Source organism: Erinaceus europaeus, chromosome 3, assembly GCF_950295315.1.
Source record: "Erinaceus europaeus chromosome 3, mEriEur2.1, whole genome shotgun sequence".
Taxonomy (NCBI): domain Eukaryota; kingdom Metazoa; phylum Chordata; class Mammalia; order Eulipotyphla; family Erinaceidae; genus Erinaceus; species Erinaceus europaeus.
This window is the reverse complement of record NC_080164.1, coordinates 142808314-142816306: the sequence shown is the minus strand read 5'-3', so window position 1 is coordinate 142816306 and position 7993 is coordinate 142808314.

Below are 7993 nucleotides of genomic sequence, written 5' to 3'. Positions count from 1 at the left end.
AGCCAAATAAATTGTTGAAGAATCATGGACCGAAAGGTTGGAATAGTAGAGATGAAGTGTTGGGGGGTACTCACTGCAAACTCTAGTGTACTACTGCTTTCAGGTATATATTTGCCCTAGTTTATGGCAATATGGTAATAATATATTTCATTTATTTCAATGAGATAAAAACAAAGACAGAGAGAAAAACACTGCTCAGCTCAGGCCTATGGTGGTATGGGGGATTGAACATGCCTTATTGTACCTTGCTCTCAATGTAGAACAACAATGGTAGAAACTGGAGGAAGACTGGTCCTGAAATGAGTACAGGCTAGAATGTTCCTAGTTGTGACCATGGAATGTAAGCTCAGACTAACAGGGATGCAGAGGTTTCACAGGTTCCTATGCTAAATACGAATAGACACGGGCCCCAGATCAGATTGATGGGACTTAACAGTTAATGGTATTTATATAGTTTTCCCATATTAGGGAGCTACTCTCTTCCCTGATTCAGCTTTCTACTCTCATGTCCAACTCTGACACCATCTCCCCCAGAAGATACCTTTAGGCTACCTGCAAGTTAGCTGTCCCGGCTGAGGCAAAAATTAGTAAAAGTCATGGGCCCCTTGGAATATACCTAAAATAGACTTCCTAGATTTTTCCAATGTGGAGACCCCAAATTTCATCTGCTATATTCTTATCCTTCCTGTTTATTAAACAATTTGTTCTGCTTTATATCTTAATGCTTTTCAGCTACCAAGTTACAGATGCTACCACGACACCAACCTGACTTCCTTGGGCAGACAGCCTTATCAATATGTCCTGGAACCCCACCTCTCCAGAACCCTACCCCACTAGGGAAAGACAGAAATGGCTAGGAGTATGGATCAATGTGCTAATACCCGTGTCCAGCAGAGAAGCAGTTACGGAAGTCAGACCTCCCACCTTCTGAATCCCATAATGATCTTTAGTCAATACTCACAGAGGGATAAAGAATAGGGAAACAAACAAACAAAGAAAAAAGAATAGGGAAACAGGAGTTGGGGGGGGGGGGGTAGCCCAGCGGGTTAAGCCCATGTGACACAAAGCCTAAGAATCCAGTTTCCAGTCCCCTCCCCACCTGCAAGGAAGTCTCTTCACAGGCGGTGAAGCAGGTCTGCAGGTTATCTATCTTTCTCTCTCCCTCTCTGTCATCCCCTCCTCTCTCCATTTCTCTCTGTCCTATCCAACAACAACAACATCAATAACAACAATAATAACTACAATAATAAAACAACAGGGGCAACAAAAGAGAATAATAATAATTTTTTTAAAAGAATAGAGAAACTTCCAATGGAAAGGATATGATATGGAACTCTGGTGGTGGGAATTGTATGGAGCTGTACCCCTCTTATCCCACAGTCTTGTCGATCATTACTAAATTACTAATAAAAAATGGAGCAATTATACACAAATATAAATGAGAGTGGTAGAAATAATAGTTAACCCAAATATGCAACCTTAGGAAAACTGCTGTAGCTTACAATTAAAGTATTAGGGATTCAGAACTCTGTTGGTGGGAGCAGTATGGTATTATACCCCTGTTGACATATAATTACATATATCAACATTAAATCACTAATAAAATTTTAAAAACCCTGCCATATCAAAATTTCAATGACTTATTGTTGTTTCAGAAATGGAAAATCTCATGTTCAGATATATCTGCAATCATAAAACCCCTGAATATTTTAAACAAGCTTGAGGAAAAAAAATGGAGGACTTATACCTCCCCAATTTTAACATCTTAGAACAAAGCTAAAATAAGCAAAATTGTGTGGTACTGGCATAAGGTTAAATATATAATGTATAGGAGGCCAGGCAGTGGTGCACCAGGTTAAGCACAGATAGTACTAAGCACAAGGACTGACATAAGGATCCTGGTTCAAGCCCCTAGCCCCCCACCTTCAGGAGGGTCATTCACAAGTGGTGAAGCAGGTCTGTAGGTGTTTATCTTTCGCTCTACCTCTCTTTCTCTCCCCTCTCAATTTCTCTCTGTCCTATTAAAAAAAAATTAAAAAATGGCCACAGGAGCAGTGGATTCATAGTGTTGGCACTAAGCCCCAGAGATAAACCTAGAGACAAAAAAAAAGAAGAAAAAATATATATACAGAATTAAAAGTTCAGAAATAAACTCATATATCTGTGTTCATCTGATTTTTTGACAAGTGTGCCATAAACAATCAAGGAGAAAGAATAATTTCTTCAGGAAATGGTGCAGGGACAACAGGACATTCACATGGGGGAAAAAATGATGCCACCTCACTCACTCCAAAGCTAACCTTATCAAAGTAAGGACTACAAAAGTTGAATAAGGCAAGAGACCGCATGTTTTAAGGATGCCTCTTTAGTCACTATCAGGTCACCCCAACAGCTGGGACCCTAGTCGGGGAGTCCTGAGATTCTCACACAGACAAGAATGGCCTAGACCTCGAATAAATCCCTCTCTCCATTGTTACTGGTCATCTCTATCAGGAACAACACAAAAGGCCCTTCTGTGGGTCCCCATAGGACCTTGCCCTCAAGGTCCAAGGATCAACAAAGGTAGAGAATGTTCCATCCTCCAAAGGGAGGTTGGACAACATACTCTAACTACACCTGAGGAAGATGGGTCCTGACATTGGGGCAACTTGGAACATTCCTAATCTTGACCACAGAATGTGAGCTCAGATCTACAGGGATGCAGTGGTCACATAGGCTCCTAAGCTGAATATGGGCCCCATATCAGATCAAATTGATGGGGTTTACAGTCAACATTTATACACCTTTCCCATATTTAGGAGGTACTCTCTTTCCTGATCCAGCTTTCTGGTCCTTTTTCCAGCCATGACATCATTTCCCCAGATAATAACTTGGGCCCACCTGCATATCAGATGTCAGGCTCAGAAAAAAAAACACTGATATAGTCATGGGCCCTTTGGAATATAACTAAAATAGGCCTACTAACTATCTACAAAACGGAGACCCCCAAATCTTCATCTGCACTATTTCCAGCCTTTAGGTTAATGATTAGTCAACAATTTGTTTGGCTTTATATGTTAACTCTTCTTTCAGCCACCAGGTTCCAGATGCTACCACGATGCTGACCATACTTCCCTGGACAGACAACCCCACCAATATGTCCTGGAGCCCTGTTTCCCCAGAGCCCCGCCCCATCAGGGAAAGAGAGAGACAGGCTGGAAGTATGGATTGACTTCCTTTCATTCATTACTGCAGGATATGCAAAACAGTATAAATCGCTGTATAAATAGCAAACATTTGACATTATCTTGTAAAATATAGAATTACTCTTTGACCTGGCTACTTAATTTTATTCCTAGGACTCTATCCTAAAGATAATTTTCAAAGATAGCACAGTGATACATGCATAAGAATGCCATACTGCTTATAAGAGCAAAATATTTCAAGTAGCCCAGATCTCCAGCAATAGAGAATGAAATAAACAAACTATAGGGTATACATACAACACAGTACTATGCAGCAGTACAGAATGTTTTCAAGTATGCCTTGATTCAAAGCTGTTGGCATGAGAGAGTTGTGAGTACGCTAAGTAGAAGTGGGGCAAGTGGGGACAAGTGGAACAAGTGATTAACTGAAAATTTGTATCTCAATTAGAGAAGTTCTCCACTACTAACCAGTCCTGAACATCTGGGGCCTATTGCTCTAGGGTATTGTTATTTGACATTTTTGGACTGCTGCTATAGAAAGTAGTATTGCTATGCACAAGGACCCAGGTTCAAGCCCTCGATACCCACCTGAAGAGAGTAAGCTTCAAAAGTGGTGAAGCAGTGCTGCAGCTGTCTTTCCATTTCCCTCTCTAACACTCTTCCCTTCTCAATTCCTCTGTCTTATTAAAATAAATATTTAAAAGAAATTATGAAAAGAATCAAGAATAGACAAAATAAATAAATAAAAGAAGTTAAGCCCTGTCATAGTAACTTTACTGCACATGTTAATAGGAAATCTTGTTTTAAAAAGTAAATATGCAGAAAACAGTGGTAATCAAACTGTCTTGGACTTTGTGAGAACTATCATGGTTACAGGCAGGTTTATGTGGAGACTCTGGTGACATACACTGACCATTTGTGGTTGTGAAATTATGTCACTGAAACCTGATAATTTTGTAAAACTCTATTAAATCACTAATTTTAAAAAAAATAAAGGAGGAAAAAGTAGCAAGCAAGCATTTTCTAGGTTTCTCCACTAAAACCTTGAAGAAACCAGGAGCAATGAGTACCTTAGCTGGCAGGGATGGTCTATATGCATTATTTCCCACTAAAAAGAATAAAGGTTCCTTAAAGAAATTACTGATTTTTAAGTTTGAGGCAAAAATATGTACAAGATGTACACATAATAACTTCATGTGTCAAGAAGAAAGGAAGTTGGCCTTTTCTCTCTCGTCATGGCCCTCATGGGTCTGTCCCTACAAGCTTTCTTTGCACTCTAATATTCTTTTTTAAAATTATCTTTATTTACTTATTGGATAAAGACAGCTAGAAATTGAAAAGAAAGGGGTGACAGAGAGAGAGAGACAGAGACAGAGAGACACCTACAGCACTACTTCACCACTTGAGAAGCTTTCTCCCCGCAGGTGGGGACCTGGGGCTCGAACCCAGGTCCTTACGCACTGTAACCTGTGCACTCAACTAGGTGTGCCACCAACTGGCCCCTGAACTTAAATATTCTTTTTCACTTGTAACTCATGTCTTTTAATAAAGTTTATACTTTATATATCTAAAAAAAAAAAAGAAAGAAAGAAAGGATGCTATCACAGTCTATTGGGATCAGTCAAAGGTCACAGGAGCCATCCTGAAGTCATTCCTACAGTCCTAAAATGGACAATTTGAGCATTCCTAGGAAAATGACTGTAATAGAATAAGACACAGCAAATACATATAAGTCCATTAATTTCATAAATTTTATTAAACTACATTTGTAAACATTAGAACATCTGAAAATGGAGAAAGGAAGGAAAGACTCAGCACATGTCTTGTCCTTCCTGTTGGAATTTCATTTTAGGTAACAGATGGCAAGAAAAATTTTTAAGAATCCCAAGTAGTTACAGTAGGAATGATAGAACTAGAAGGGTACCATTGTGTATTTCCTAGTGAAGCTATAAATGTAGGCACTAATTATCAAGTAATGCTAAAACTATTGAGTGAAATATTATGGGAAGTTTAAGGACCAGAGGCATAGCTCATCAGGGCATCTGCTTTGCTATGTAGAGACCCAAGTTCAAACCCCTATACCACATGGGAAGTATTATCCAAACAAGCAACTCAAATGTTGATAAGTTAGAAAAGTATCTATCCTATGCCAAGTATTATATTGTTCGATCTAACAAAGAAAACTCTATCCATATAGCTCATCTATAATAGTTCCTTCTTAGGTAAAACGTTCAGATTGTGGCTAGCAAAAGTGACCACTTCCTATCTTGAAGTGTTGTATTTAAAGAGAGAATAAAGATAGTATCTTATCCATCTTTGATCATACACAGGAGGCACCTGAAATTTGTGTATTTATTTTCTTGGCATGTAATCCTTATAAAGGAAATCTAACATTTTAGGTCCTATAAAACCTGGTCACATTAGCATTGTTTTCTGTTTCTCCTCTCTCCCCTTTATCTTTGTGTTGTCTTTCCTTGCTCTTTTGTTTAAATTCTTCACAAGATAAAATGGCATTATTCCTCTTTTATCTTAGCCACTGCAAGCAGATTTGAAACTTTTAGAATTGGACTAGTGAAATAGCTCATTAGGATAATATGCTGCTTTGCTAGACCTATGACCAAGGTTAGAGCCTAGTCCCCACCTCACTGAAAGAAGCCTCAATGCTAAGGTTTCTTTCTTATCTCTGCTTTCCTGCCTGTCTGTTTCTATCTAAAAAATAAAAACAAAGACAAAAGACTGTAGACACTATCTACCAATACTGGCAGAGTCACCCATAGTATGTCACACAATAGTACCAACCCAAAGGGGAATCATTGCCTAGCCTTGAAAAATTAATGTAGATGACAACTTAAAGGCGAAACCTACCATTTCAGGCCACCCAGTCCTGTGGAGCAGCAGACAATAACACCAAGCTTTACAGACTCTCATCTGCATTCATACCGTACCAGGGAGCATTCTCTTCAAGACACATGCTAGCAGTTGTCCACACACTCTCTTGACCACATTCTGAGAATCTATATGCTCACAATAATGATATTACAAACAACTGTAAATTCAGTGACTTTTCAAAAGCACCAAATGATACCCCCTCAAAAAAAAAACAAAACCTCAAACAGTGGGGGTGGGGTGGTTGAGCACACATGTTTCAATGTGTAAGGACATAGATTTAAACTGGTGAAACAGTGCTGCAGGTGTCTCTCCTCTCTTTCTCCCTTCCTCTTCCCTCTCAGTTTCTCTCTGTCTCTATCCAATAAATAATAAATAAAATAAATTTTTTTAGAAAAATACTAAACATTCAGCATAAGTATCTTTGTATTGACTTATATGTGACAGATTGAGAGTGGGTTGAAGGAACCGTGCTAAACTCTGACTTTGTCTCATCATCAAGATGGGATTAGAAGGGTGCTGGTAACATAGAATATATTCTGCCTGCCCTGGTTCTAGAAATCGCCCATAGGTGAATTATGCAAGTTATTATATAATATGGTATTAATCATTTAGCATTCTATATTTTTATTTTAAATATCAAAAGGTATTCTTTAAATTTTTTTAATTATTTTTATGTATTTACTTATTGGATAGAGATAGAAATGGAGAGGGGAAGATGAGATAGGGAGAGAGATACCAACAGTCCTGCTTTATCACTCATGAATCTTTCCCCCTGCAGGTAGGGACAGGAGGTTTGAACCCAGGTCCTTATGCATCATAGCATGTGTATTCAACCAGGTGCACCACCAGGCCCCAGAAGGTATTCTTTATTCAAATTCAGTAAGATTTTTTTTTAACCAGATCACTGGTTAGTTCTGGCTTATGATGATGTAGGAGATTGAACCTGGGACCTCAGAGCCTCAGGCATAACCATTATGCTATCCCCCATACTATTTATTCAAATTCACGTCAAAGCATTGCATAAGCAAGGAAATGATAGCCTGAAAGGGTCAAGGACCAGTGGTCATCAGTTTTTATCTTAAGGTCCTTGATTATGCTAAAATTTTGTTCATCTTTGAGCTTATAATATAGTGGCTGTCCAAGTAGACATAAAAGTGAGCTTTTTTGGAAAACCAGATTGAATTTTTGTAACAAAGAAACCTAAATTTTTATGTTATTTTTTATTAGTGATTTAATAATAATTGACAAGATTGTAGGATAAGAGGGGTAAAATTCCATACAACTCCCACACCCGAGTTCCGTATCCCATCCCCTTCATTGGAGGTTTCCCTATTTGATATCCCTCTGGGGGCATGGACCAAAGGTAGGAGGTCTGGCTTCTGTAATTGCTTCTCTGCTGCACATTGGCATGTCGATGCATACCTCCAGGCTGGGAACCCTAAATTTTATAAGTAATTTATAAGTATTTCTTTGATTAGTATTTCTTTGATAAGTATTTCTTTGATTAGTAAAAGCCATACTTCCAATTTTCAAATGATAAATGCTTTTTTATTTTTTAAAAATATTTTACTTTCTATTAATGAGAAAGATAGAAGGATAGAAAGAGCCAGACATCACTCTGGTCCATGTGCTGCCAGGGATTGGACTCAGGACCTCATGCTTGAGAGGCCAGCACTTTATCCACTGTGCCATCTCCTGGACCACGATAAATGCTTTTTAAAAAAAAAAAAAAAAAACTTAATCAAGTAGAAGTTACATCTGTGATTCTGCAAGTCCATTATCCTGTTAGTCTTGAAGGCTTGTTGTGTGTGAAGTTTAAAAAAACTTAGTTTTCGGGTAAGTCCTGTTAAAGGAGAATTGATGACCACTTTGGCCACCATTTCCATAGCTTCTGAGAGTAACTTATTCATGAGATGAGA